The sequence below is a fragment of the Cervus elaphus genome, chromosome 3 (genome assembly GCF_910594005.1).
Source record: "Cervus elaphus chromosome 3, mCerEla1.1, whole genome shotgun sequence".
NCBI classification, from domain to species: Eukaryota; Metazoa; Chordata; class Mammalia; order Artiodactyla; family Cervidae; genus Cervus; species Cervus elaphus.
Window position 1 is genome coordinate 40,697,667 of NC_057817.1, and position 12,610 is coordinate 40,710,276.

General features: G+C 35.3%; 1 protein-coding gene across 14 annotated transcripts in view; it reads left to right on the forward strand.

The window, feature by feature from the left end:
* Nucleotides 1-12,610, forward strand: part of KIF21A (kinesin family member 21A) — a 174,639-nt gene that overhangs the window by 1,243 nt on the left and 160,786 nt on the right. The gene's annotated exons all lie outside the window — the stretch shown is intronic.

Below are 12,610 nucleotides of genomic sequence, written 5' to 3' on the forward strand. Positions count from 1 at the left end.
TTTTATAGCTTTGGTACTTTACTGTGAATTCATTTCTCTTTATGTACACATTATAGGATTATAAAAATAATGTTTTCTCTGAGAAATTATTTTTAAAAATTCTCCGCCCTTGTAGTCTTTCTGAAAAGCTGTTCTTATCCTATCATGTCAGCATTTCAATAGTTATTTTAGTGACAAATCTTGTTAGTTATAGAAATGGTAGTTTTATATATACTTTGTATTTTAATCAATCTAAAGAATAAGATGAATTTCAAAGATATTTCTCATCCCGTTTACAGGCCAGAAGATAACCACCCATGGAGGTGACATTTTTACGACTGTTTAGAATCACCTGTTATAAAACTTTTGAAGTTTTAATTTGACCTCTCTGGTTATTTTAGGGCTCTTTATTCAGTTGTTGGATTAGTGGTTTCTCCTGTTTACTGTTGCTATCTCTCTTTTGGCCTTTTAACACTTACTAGTGACTCTACCACCACAGAGGAAGGGGAAGGAAAAAGAGAGGAAACTCAATAAGAAGCAGTTTTGTTAATTAGCAGGTCTGGTCAAAGAAGGTGAAGAAGGAAAATAAAATAGTAATGAAAATAAAAAAATTGGCTATCAGAGAAAAAGCTGTTACAGAGTTAATATATTTATCTGTGAATTCTGTAGAATATCATAAGGTAGTTTATTGACCACGCTGTTAAAACTGATGCTGCTTGCAATGGAGATGAACAGAATAATGAATCACCCCAAAGTGATATTGACAGGTAAATAACTTATATTTGCTTTTGGTATGCATATTAGCTTTTTAAAAAGGAAATATGTGTGGGTCTGTTTGTTGGAGAAAGGCTTTATAAAAACACGTTGTGACGTAAGCCATATTTTGAGGGTCTATTTTATTTTTATTAAATACATTGAATAGATTCACTGGTTAAACTTACTTTGCATAGGGTAAGAATAGCTTAGATAGCACTTCTGTATTTATAAAGTATATGGACATTTATTTCCATTTACAACAGATATTTATTGAAATTAAGTTCTATCTCTTCTATCCTAATCTCTGAGCTAAAAAGAGAAATAATTACTGGACACACAGTATGTGCCAGGATCAGTGCTGTGTGTTAAGATGTTTTATATGCTATGAAATTGCATTTATTTCTCATAACAATCTTTGACTTAGGTCTGTTATTATTATGGCCATTTTACAGGTGAGACATAGAAGGATTAGGTGATCTTCCCCAAGTTAAACTGGTAGCAAGTGGCAGAAATAGCATTCTAACTCTAGACAGCTTGACTCTAGAGCTCAAATTCTTAACCACTAAATCTATACAGGTGAGAGGCAAGAACATCCTTTGCAAACCTTTACTTAGCTTAAGGTCGCTTGCCTCTTCCTGGTTCTGAACTAGTTTAATTACAAATGAATGACTTTGACAGGATTTTTATGCCTTATATTTCTAGAAAAGATAGAGCTCAGAAAGGGGAAACCTGAACTTACTTACCTAAACTGTTTTTCCCAATTTTTAAATCTTTGCAGTGACCTCCAGTCTTTCTTTCCAGTTTGTGATAGACTTTATCAGCAGGGTAAATAAATCAAGACATAGACACAAATGATCAGAACACTTGATTAACTTTTACCCTTCAATGAATGTAATAACAAGTAATAGAAAGTTGGCTGTACTTGTGTAAATGCAGTGTCCTAGAGGTCTTTGTGTTTTATCGGATATGGAGATTTACCAATGTGTTAAAGTTGATGACTGTATTTTAGGTTTCTCAAAATAAGTGCATGGGTCTTATTATATGACCTTTGGAAAAAGAAGTTAAATAGAAAATTTCCTATTTCGAGAGAACATTTTAAATTCAATTTCTGAAAAATGCCTTTGGGTAGAGTATATCTGAGATGTTGTTGGCGCTGGTGATAAAGAGCCTGCCTGCCAATGCAGGAGACCTAAGAAATACACGTTCAAACCCTGGGTCAGGAAGATCCTCTGGAGAAGGAAATGGCAACCCACTCTAGTATTCTTGCCTGGGAAATCCCATGGACAGAGGAGCCTGGTGGGCTAGAGTGGGATATGGCTGGAGCAACTTAGCACTGCAGCATGGAGGTGTTCTGCAGGGTATCTTTGTTTCACTGGGTAGATGTGGATTTAGAACCCTCCTCTGCCACTATGCAACCCCATGTGGGTATTGAACACTCAAATTATGATTAATGCTGTAACCAAACCAAAATTGGTTTCACTCTCCCATCACACAGCAAAGCCAATCTATTGACACCAGGTTGTGGTGAAGTAGAGGATAACTTATTGAAGGGTACCCACTTTGGGGCCAAGCAAGGAGAATGGGCAGTTCATGCTCAAAAGATGTAAATTCCCTGATGGCTTTCAGGGAAGGGTGTTTAAGGGTAAAGTGAGGGACAGGGTCATAGGGTGCCGGGTCAGCTTTTGGGTATCTTTCTGACTGGTTGGTGGTGAGGTAACAGGAGTTAACATTTTGGTATTTCAGGAGTTAACACCATCATCCTTCTGGTTCCAACTGGTGTGGGGTCTACCTACTTGTGGTCAGCATGAGGTTAACTTCTTCCACTTGGTGAGGGTTTTAGTATCTGTAAAACCACTCAGAGATGTGGCTCAGAGTATTATCTATCGCCCTTGTGGAGGAACTAATGGCCTTTGACTTAGTTTTAATACAAATAGAACTGTTAGTACTTTGTCTTGCTTGACTGTTTTCCTTTCTGTCTGCATTACTCTGATTAAATATGCTCTTAAGAACTTGGGGACAGCTAAAACTTTTCTGCAAACAAGAGCCTGGTGACACAGGGTGGGGTTTTCTGACCCCAGGAAGGCGCTGAAGGGTTGCTTGGTTTCAACGCTACTGAGAAGCTAAATTTTAAATTTTATTTAATGTTAATTAAATTTAAAAACTGTCCATTTAGTTTTTTGAAAGCTTGTGGGTATGCCTGGAACAATGTAGTTATATGGACCTATTTTTTAACTGTAAATTTTATCAAATCTAAATACTTATAAAGTATTTCTGATGGAAATTTAGTCTCCAGATTCACATGTATTTTCTGTGTAATATATATATATATATTTGATTTTATAGACAGTGTGAGAAAATGAATGTAAATATATCAATGATCTTTATATTGATTACATATTAAAATGATAGTATTTTTATATGTTGAGTTAAATAAAATGTTAAAATAAATTTCATCTACTTTTCCTTTTTTAAAATGTGGCTACCAGAAATTTTAAAATTAAATATAATGTTGTTGCCATAATATTGCTATTGAATAGTACTGCTCTACAGGTTTTTAAAAATGTGAGAAAGAGTATAGGAAAATAATTGCTCACAAATATTACTCAGCCATAAAACAGAATGAAATTGTATCATTTGCAGAGACATAAATGGATTAGAGACTGTCATACGGAGTGAAGTAAGTCAGAAAAGAGGAAAACAGATATCACATATTAATGCATATATGTGAAATCCAGAAAAATGGTATAGATAATCTTATTTGTAAAGCAGAAAGAGAGACACAGATGTAGAGAACAAGTATATGGATACCAAGGGGGAGCCAGGGGGTGGGATGAATTGGGAAATTGGGATTGACACATACACACTGCTGTGTATAAAATAGATAACTAATGAGCACCCACCCTATAGCGTGGGGAACTGTACTCAGCGCTCTGTGGTGACCTAATTAGGGAAGGAAATCCCCGAAAGAGGGGATTTATACGTATGGCTGATTCACTTTGTTGTAGAGCAGAAACTGATACAGCAGTGTAACGCAACTGGGCTCCAATAAAAAAGTGAAAAACCAAAAAACTGTTCACAACCACCACGTCATAGATCTGGAATTTTCTGTAGATTAAGAAAATACCAAAATATTGGGTGTCTGTTTTCAGAGTGGTTGTATATATAAACACACACATATATGTATCTATGCACGTATATCCATGTAAGATTTGATTTAACAGTAACATTTTTTCCCTCTGGGTTGCATAGGTATAGAAAGTTCTGGGTAATAGGTTGATGGTAACTGACTTCCTAGAAAATGTAGGAAGCTGATAGATGCCGTCTACAAAGATGAGCAATGAGGTTTAGTGTATATTCTATTCTTATCACCTAAGTAGTATACTGAATTGAACCATTCAGTTAACATTTTGAGCTCAAACATTTTGAATTCTAAATCTGGAACTTTATGAAATGATGTGAAGGAAAGTACAGTGTTTTCTGCAAAGCACCTACTGTGGGGCCAAGCAAGAAGTCTGAGCAGTTCATACTTTGCACGTCTGATGCTGATATAATATTTGAAACTTTCCCCCCAAGAATTGTAGCTTTCAAAATACAAGAGGAACTGAAAGAAAATGGAGACACAGACAGGACCATTGTGTTTTCACGTCATTGTCTATGCGGTTGTGAGCTAAGATTTTTTGCTTAGCTTTGGCAGAGAACAGGACATATCCTTGACAGCAAGTTTGGATTAGTGTGTAATGTTGTTTAATTTGCTGTCTTTTTTACCTTACTACAGCATTTTTAAGAAGTGACATTGCTCAGCTAGCTTAAATGCTGTTTGGATTGTAAATGATGTTTTGAGTCCATCACTGGTGCTGATTTGCAATGTGACCTCCCGGACTTTTCTTTTTCCTCATGTTGAGGTATTAAGGGTTGTAAGACCTTTCCATGTGCAGTATATTAAATTTATGTTTTTTTGTTGTTAGCCAAGCTGTTGGCACTTGTGCTGCCTCTTTATTGATAGGAAGGAACTATTTTAACATTTTAAACTTGACTTTCCCACAATATATTTATTGTAGGTACTGCTGGTACTTAAGAGGAAACTTTTCGGCTTTCGTGGTCTCTTTGTCCAATTCTGGCTGTAATACAAATATGCAATATTTTATTTAATATACATTAAAACCGTATGAGGTGGGCTGGACAGATATTATCCCTATCTTACAGATGGAAAAATGAGTTTCAAAGATACTAGGTGACCTGTTCAAGGTTTCTCAGCCACTAAATATCAGAAATGGAACTCAAACTCAGGCTTCTGGTATCTGTTTCTTTGTTCTTAAAAATATTTCCAAAATATTGCACATATTAATGCCAATGCAATAAGGATCTTTCAAGCTAAAACAATTTGAAACAATTTAATGTCTACAGAATGTAGAGACAGATAAGCAAGGCTTTTAGAAATATTTTATGGAAACAGATGGTTATCTGCTGTTCGATCATTTGTTTATTCCTCCTTTCATGCATCAAATATTTATTATGTTACCTACTATGTGCAGAACACTTTCCTACTACTGAGGACACAGAACATACAAGACAGACATGGTTCCCACTTTCATGGAGCTTAGACCAGGCAATGTGAGGCTCTTTTAGTGCACAAACTATGTTGAATCTAACACAAAACATATCAGTAGCACAAACTAGAAATTAGTTTAGTTTTATCTGTCCCTTATTTTCTTCAATAGCATTTTTTTAGTTCATACTTTCCTGAAGGACAGTGACTTAAAAAACAGAAATTGTGCCCCGCTTACAAGCACATGTCATACAAAATTTGGACTCCAGAGCCTGTGCATTAGAAAGATATTTCTATTTTTGTATATGTGATATGTGTGCCTTACTTGTATGTCTTTGTATTTGGATCATAAAGTAAAGGAAATGAAACAGAGGAGACTTGTGGATGATGTGAGCTTAAAGTCAGTGAAATTGTTTATTTAAATATGAGTTGATACTTTTTCTTCAGATAAAGTTTATTAAGTTTATAGTGTGGGAGGCCTGATTGTTATTTGGAACTCCACAGAAGTTCAGATTTCATGTCTAATTATTACTACCCCTTGAGCTCTTACCCTTTTACCTGCTAATTAGTTAATATTTTGATGCATAATTATGGGTTTGTAAATGATGCACTAGAAATTCCAGTTTAGTGAAGCCATGAAAGCAGAAATTATCTTGGTAGTTAATTACATAATGTACCCAGTCTTCCAGTTCTCATCCATTTCTCCTCAAAGAAATGAACTTGAAATATCCATTGTTATGGATAGTTTTCCCCAAGACATGTTATAGCTCACCTATGTGACCTTGACTTATAAATTGTTATTTTCTGTCAACATTAGATATGAAACTAAGTTTCAGATTTAGGAAGGAAGACACATCAGTGAAAATGCATGCTAGATGGTATCATTTGTATTTGGTGTGTCATTAAAATGATTTTATTAAAAATAAAATGGATGTTTGTTACTTTTAATGCTTCTCTCTGGAGAGCGGATTTGTGAATTCTGTCTTTGAACTTGGTTTCCCAGTGGATTAACTATTTAATCTTCTCTGGGTGTTAAAATAGTTTTCTCGTGGCTCAGGCTTTATTTGAAGCAAATGACACAGCCAATGGGACCATTTTGATGAAATTCTACAATTATTATGAGATAGTTCTTAATGTTTAAGAATTATATTTGAGATTCCTTTGCTTTGAAATTATTAGACATTTATATATTGAACGTAACTTTAAGTACCTCTGTAATTATTGGATTTGAAGTAGATTTTAAAACTGAAAGGGACCGTGAAGGAACTAGCTGGATGAAGCCCCTTCAAGATAATTGAGGTAACAGAGACCCAGAGCAATTGAGGGAATTGCTCGAGGTCCCACGGCTATCAGCTCAGGTCTTTTGTTGACTGTTACTTTGGATTTTTTAGGATTTCATGTTTTGCTGGCAAATGTTCCAGAAATATAATCAATTTGTATTTTGTAGACTACAGTTTTAATCCCTCAAGTGCCCTTTTAAAAGTTTAAATTTAACATTTAAATGAGTGCCCACCCCATCTCAGTGCTCTTTATTTTGGCTTTATGATTGCCTCAATTCTAGAAACTAGACCAATGATTCCAAGAAGGACCTCTCAAGAGTCAGAGAGAGAGGGATCCCTGGAGTAGAAATCCAGGTTATATTTTAAGGTTCCTATTATATTAAAGTGTGAAAAAATGCCAACACTAGGTTATAAAAATTGTTAAAACAGACTGATTTCAGCATATGCATGTACCACATTAATGCTTTAACAACCACAGAAATACAATATCTGGGTAGCTTAATTTGGAAATAGTATTAATCATGTAAATAGAATTTGGTGAATGCTAGGCCTGGGACGTGTGGCCTTCTCCTTTTGCCGTCACCTTGGTTCTGAAATTTTTTTCCCTACCTCAATAGATTTGATGATTAGAGCACGTTCCATTAATAGTGACAACCTCACTGTCGGGGGGATGACTGGAGAGTGGGGAAAGAAGGAGATAGAGTAGGGTCAGTGTGGTATATTTACTGGGATCTGAAATTGGAGCTGAGGTAGACATTTGAGTGGTTTAAAAATAAAACACTTTGAGAATTACTTTGCTAGAAAGGTGGTTCTTAAACTTTTAAATAACATCAGTCCCTTCTATCCTTACTTTAGAAGGAGATAAAGGATGCAACACATTTTGGCTATACATTTGGCCTTGCATCCAGAAAATACCCTAAATCCCACCTCTGCTTGAAGCCTTTCTAGACTTTATGCAGGGACATTTCTGCCTTCTGGGGCCTTATTTATTTATTTATCTGATTCTCTCTCTAAAATTCCAGTGTGAGAGGTATACACAGTATGATGATTTTCACTGTTTGACTTGTAATGTCCCCCAACCTGAGAGAATATCTGACATTTAAAAAAAAAGATGCTAATATACTGGCAGCACTATTAGAACATTTGAAGGACATTGGATTTACTGAATTGAAACGAGGTGGTATTTGCATGACCAGATTTGAAATGAAGGCCATTCAGGATTTAATCTTAGGGTCAATGTACTTGGGTGCTATATACTTCCATCTACTTCAATAAGAGCAAGAAAACCAAGTTGTTCAAACTTGGGTGTAGCGAGGTGGGCATCATGAGCCCACCCACGGGCTAAATCAAGGATAGTTTAAAGTTTATTCCCTACTCTTTGGATCTCTTAGTGTGTAGTAAAAATTTTAGTTTTTGAGATTGGACTTTATTCTCAATTTGGGGGAGCTATGTCTGTCACTTAGGCATCACAATATCAGTTCTTCTGAGTAGGATGGATGAATTATATTTTTCACAGTAGATATTCACATTATTTGACATAGCTTCACAGAATAGAGACCTTTTCTTTCAGCAAACAGGAACAAGGAGTCTTGGAGAGGGTCAAGCTATAGTAACTGTTATGAAGTGGTATGTTGAGCACCTTTACTCTCAGTTATATTCTTTATAATCTTATTTTTTTAGATCAAAATTCATTCATTTATTACATAATTATTGAATGTCTGTTGTGCACTAGAATCACATAAGTTAGATGCATTAAAGCTGTTGGAAGCAATATGGTAGAATGAACTTTGGATATTTAGAAAACTGTTTTGGTCTTAACCAATGATAAACTTGGCTTTGTGTATAGATATCCACTTACTTCAGTGGACTTGGGAAAAGATCAGCAGAGATAACCATGTGAAAGCATTTGGAAAATAGTTTTTATACAAACACAGGCAATAATATTATTAGTGATGTATTATTAGTTGGATGTATAACCAACAATGAGTATATTGGTTATATTCTAAACTCTAGCAACTAGATTAGCCATTCTCTAATATGTAATCCATAACTTGAATCTGTGAAGTATAGGTGTATCTGTTCTTTTGCTTATGAATATAGCAGAAACGTATTTAAATAGTTAAAAACCTTCTGTTACAATAGTCGCCTAGTTTTCATTTTGTTTTTAACATGGAAACCAATATCGTCCTTCTCTAGTTTACCAAATTCCTTTTTATATAGTTTAGTATAATCCACCATTTTTAATCTTTCTTTTCCCACATAAGACTTTCAGTTGGCATGGTGTTTAGTATTTGTAAAGTTACAATTAATACAATATACTTTGTGAGATTAACAATAATATTGTTGTATTTGCTGTTAGTTGCTTAACCTGCTGTAAGGCACTGATGACTAAATTGGTTAATAATAATGTGAATTTTCCTTCTGAACTGGCTTGCACCAGATTTTTGAAAATGTTGCTGATGCTTATCTTGCTTTCTCTCATCAACCTTGGCAACAATACACTAAACCAAGCTGTGGATTAAAGAGCATCTTAAGGAGTAAACTAAGTAAAAAGACCTGCACTAATAATAATATAGAATTTTGAAAGTGAATTTAAATTTTCTATATTTTTTTTCTCATACCTAGAGCTGATGGGCAGTGTTCCTGCTGAGTTCATTGACAGATCTATATGAAAATTTAGCTGAAAGCATTTTAAAAAAAGCTAATACTTAGAAGCAGAAAATAGATCTTGCAGGCATCGTCTAGCTTCAAAATCAGCTTTTAATTTCATAAGTTATTTTTGTTTGATTTCTTTTCCTGTTAGTGAAATAATGTAATCAAATTAGAAAAAAATACCTGAGAAAAGATGAGAAAAGCGATCAATTATAGGTTACCATCCTGTTATAATTACTACTAGCACTTTGGTATATTTATTTTTCATCTGTTTTCTTATGTGTACTTATATATTTTTAAAAATTGCTGCAGTGTGTGCATACTTTTATAGCTTGATATTTACCACTTTATAGAGTAAAACAAGAATTTTTCCACTCAAGTAAGTGAAATTAGTGAAAGCCTCCTTTCTGTGTTCGGGAAATGACCATTTTTGTTTTCTAACTGTGGTGTCCTTTGACTCATGTGGGCTGCTTAGAACTGGAAGCCACGACCAGGTTGAATCTAATTTTGTACATGTGCTGCCAGTGATCAAGCCTGGGTCACTCTGGACCTTACTTCACTTCCATGTCGCCTAGGCCTCTGGCCAGGCTAGTTGCCCAACCTTCTTTCTCCCTTAATCGATGCCAAACTGGAGGCCCCAGTATGTTTTGAAAAAGATTTTACCTGAAATCAACAAACTGTGATTTTGGTAAGGGATTGACATGAAACACATAAACACAGATATACACACCCCTGCCCCCCAAAAAGATAAAATCTACTAGAAGTTGATGAATCTGGCCAATATAGTATAAAATATATTTATGTTCATAAACAAAATAAATCGATTTTGTTTTTTAATCTCAGTTGATGGAAAAGATTCTCAACTTGTCTTTATGATATGTTGGTCAAAAATGATACATTGGGATTGTTAGGAAACTGAAGTTTTGAGTCCTTATTTGTGGTTCTCTTGGCTGTCATTTTGAAATGGAAAATTTTAGTCACGCCAAAACTGTACCTACCTGCACATCAACATGAAAGTGTTTCTTGGCTTCTGCTGTGGCCATGTAACATACGTGCAGTGATGGACTGGCATCTCAATTTGGGTAAAGCTGTCCATAGACTCTGTGCTGAGCGAGGCCAGGCCACTTGTATGCACTCTACAATTGCTCAGTATGGGACTAGCGAATCTAGGTGAATTTTGGCCATTGCTGTTTTTCATAGCAGATTTCTTGTCAATGAGATACGGTAGGCAAGAAGAATAATGTTGAAGGGATCAAAGGTACTGATTCTTGAAATCAAATAGCCGTTCTGGCTTCTGACAGCCCTGCATTGTAGTTCAAAAGCATCATAGCTCTGCGACAGCAGTACTCTGTCATCACAGTATCCTTCAGAGAACTTCTAAAAGCTGGTTTATCTCCAGTCTTCCTTCTGGATTTGCATTCTTTATTACCCCTTTACTCCATCCTTGCCTTAATTTCATTTTCCTTTACAGTATGGCTTATTGAAAAGAGTTTGGATTTTAGTCACAAAGATTGGAGTTCAAAATTTTAGGACAGCCACTTAACCTTTATGACCCTTATTTTTTCATCTGTAAAATGGAGTTAATACTGTCTTGATAAGACTATTAAGATTATATGAATGTTATAAATGCCTTGCATTTAGAAGCGCTTGGAAGATGTTAAATTCTTTATTCCTTTTTTAGTTATTGCTCCTTTCTTTACTTCCTGCTGCCTGTCATCTCTCTGTGTGTGTGTACACACACACACACACACCTTTAAATCTCGCTTTTTCCTCTTATGGATAAGACTTACAGTGCCCAACCACAATTTCTTTCTAATCACCTCAAGATTTGGATAATTTCTTTGAGGAGCTCTTGTTCTCCTTAGTTTCTCTATGAAATGGAGAAATAAGAATACTAATCTCATAAGATAGTGAGAATTAATTGGCATATTTATAAAGCACTCAGAATAATGCTTGGCATATAGTCATTTTGTGTGTGTGCTCACTTGGGTCTGACTCTTTGCAACCCCATGGACTGTAGCCCACTAGGCTCCTCTATCCATGGAATTTTCCAGGCAAGAATACTGGAGTGGGTTGCCACTTCCTTCTCCAGTGGCATATAGTAGGCCTTGATAAATGTCAGTTGTAGTCATTAACTTGCAAAAATTTATTTCTTTAGCAGGGATTCTTTTGAGTCTTTACTTGAGGCCCCTTTTTACAATGTCTTATGTCTGTTTCTAAAGACAAAGCAAAGGGATAATGGGGTATGGAAGAAATAGGAAGAGACTGGTAAAAGGGCACAAACTTTGAGTTGTAAGAAGAATAAGTCTTGAGACCTTAATATATATCATGACAACTATAGTTATTAACATTGTGTTGCGTAATTGAACTTTGCTTGGAGAACTTAAATGTTCTTTTTAAAAAAATGGCAAATATGTGAGGTAATGATTGTGTGAATTGAAGGGAGGAACCCTTTCACATGTTTGTATCAGGATCATCATAATGTAAACTTTAAATATCTTATGATTTTGTTAATTATATCTCACTAAGGGCTTCCCTGTGGCTCAGTGGTAAAGAATGCACCTGCAATGCAGGAGAGACGGAGACTCGGTTTGATTCCTCGGTTGGGAAGATCTCCAGAGTAGGAAATGGCAAACCACTCCAGTATTCTTTCCCAGAAAATCCTGTGGACAGAGAAAACCTGGCTGGCTATGGTCCCAGGGGTCTCAAAAGAGTCAGACGTGAGTGAGTGATTAAACAAAAGCAACAACAAAATATCTCAATAAAACTAGAAGAAAGGATGGTAATAGTACATTTATATTAAATAATATATATGACCTCCATGTTATCAGCTGATGTTATCAGCATTGTATTTATATGGTAAAATGAATACCATTGTTTGTCTTTATGAATGTATTGAGTTGTGAAAGTCAAGGCAGATTATTATGCTTTCTTGACCAGGTTGAATAAAATATTTTCTTAATAATCTTGGTTCTCTTTTGTAAATAAAGAATTACATTTCTTTCTTGTTTATCTTTAAGGACATGGGAATACTAATTGGTTTCCAACTGCTCACCTGGTAAGGTGAGCTGACTGACAACTTAATCCTTAAACTCTTAAGTGTATTGCTTGCTATATTGTTAACGTGAGCGCATTCTACTTATGCCAACAGAAGTTTTACTAAGACTCCAAAAGTGATCAGAAATACAATGTCCTCAGTTCACATGTACATAGGCACACATGCTCATACACATGGACATACAAATGCGTGCTCATATACGTATACACACATACATACACACTCACTTTATAAATGATCTCTAGGAAAACGTCTCACTATTTCCATGCCTAATGTGAGGTAATTGAAAGATTTGAGGTGACAGAGTACCCTTGCTAAATTAAAAAGACATTGATTTAA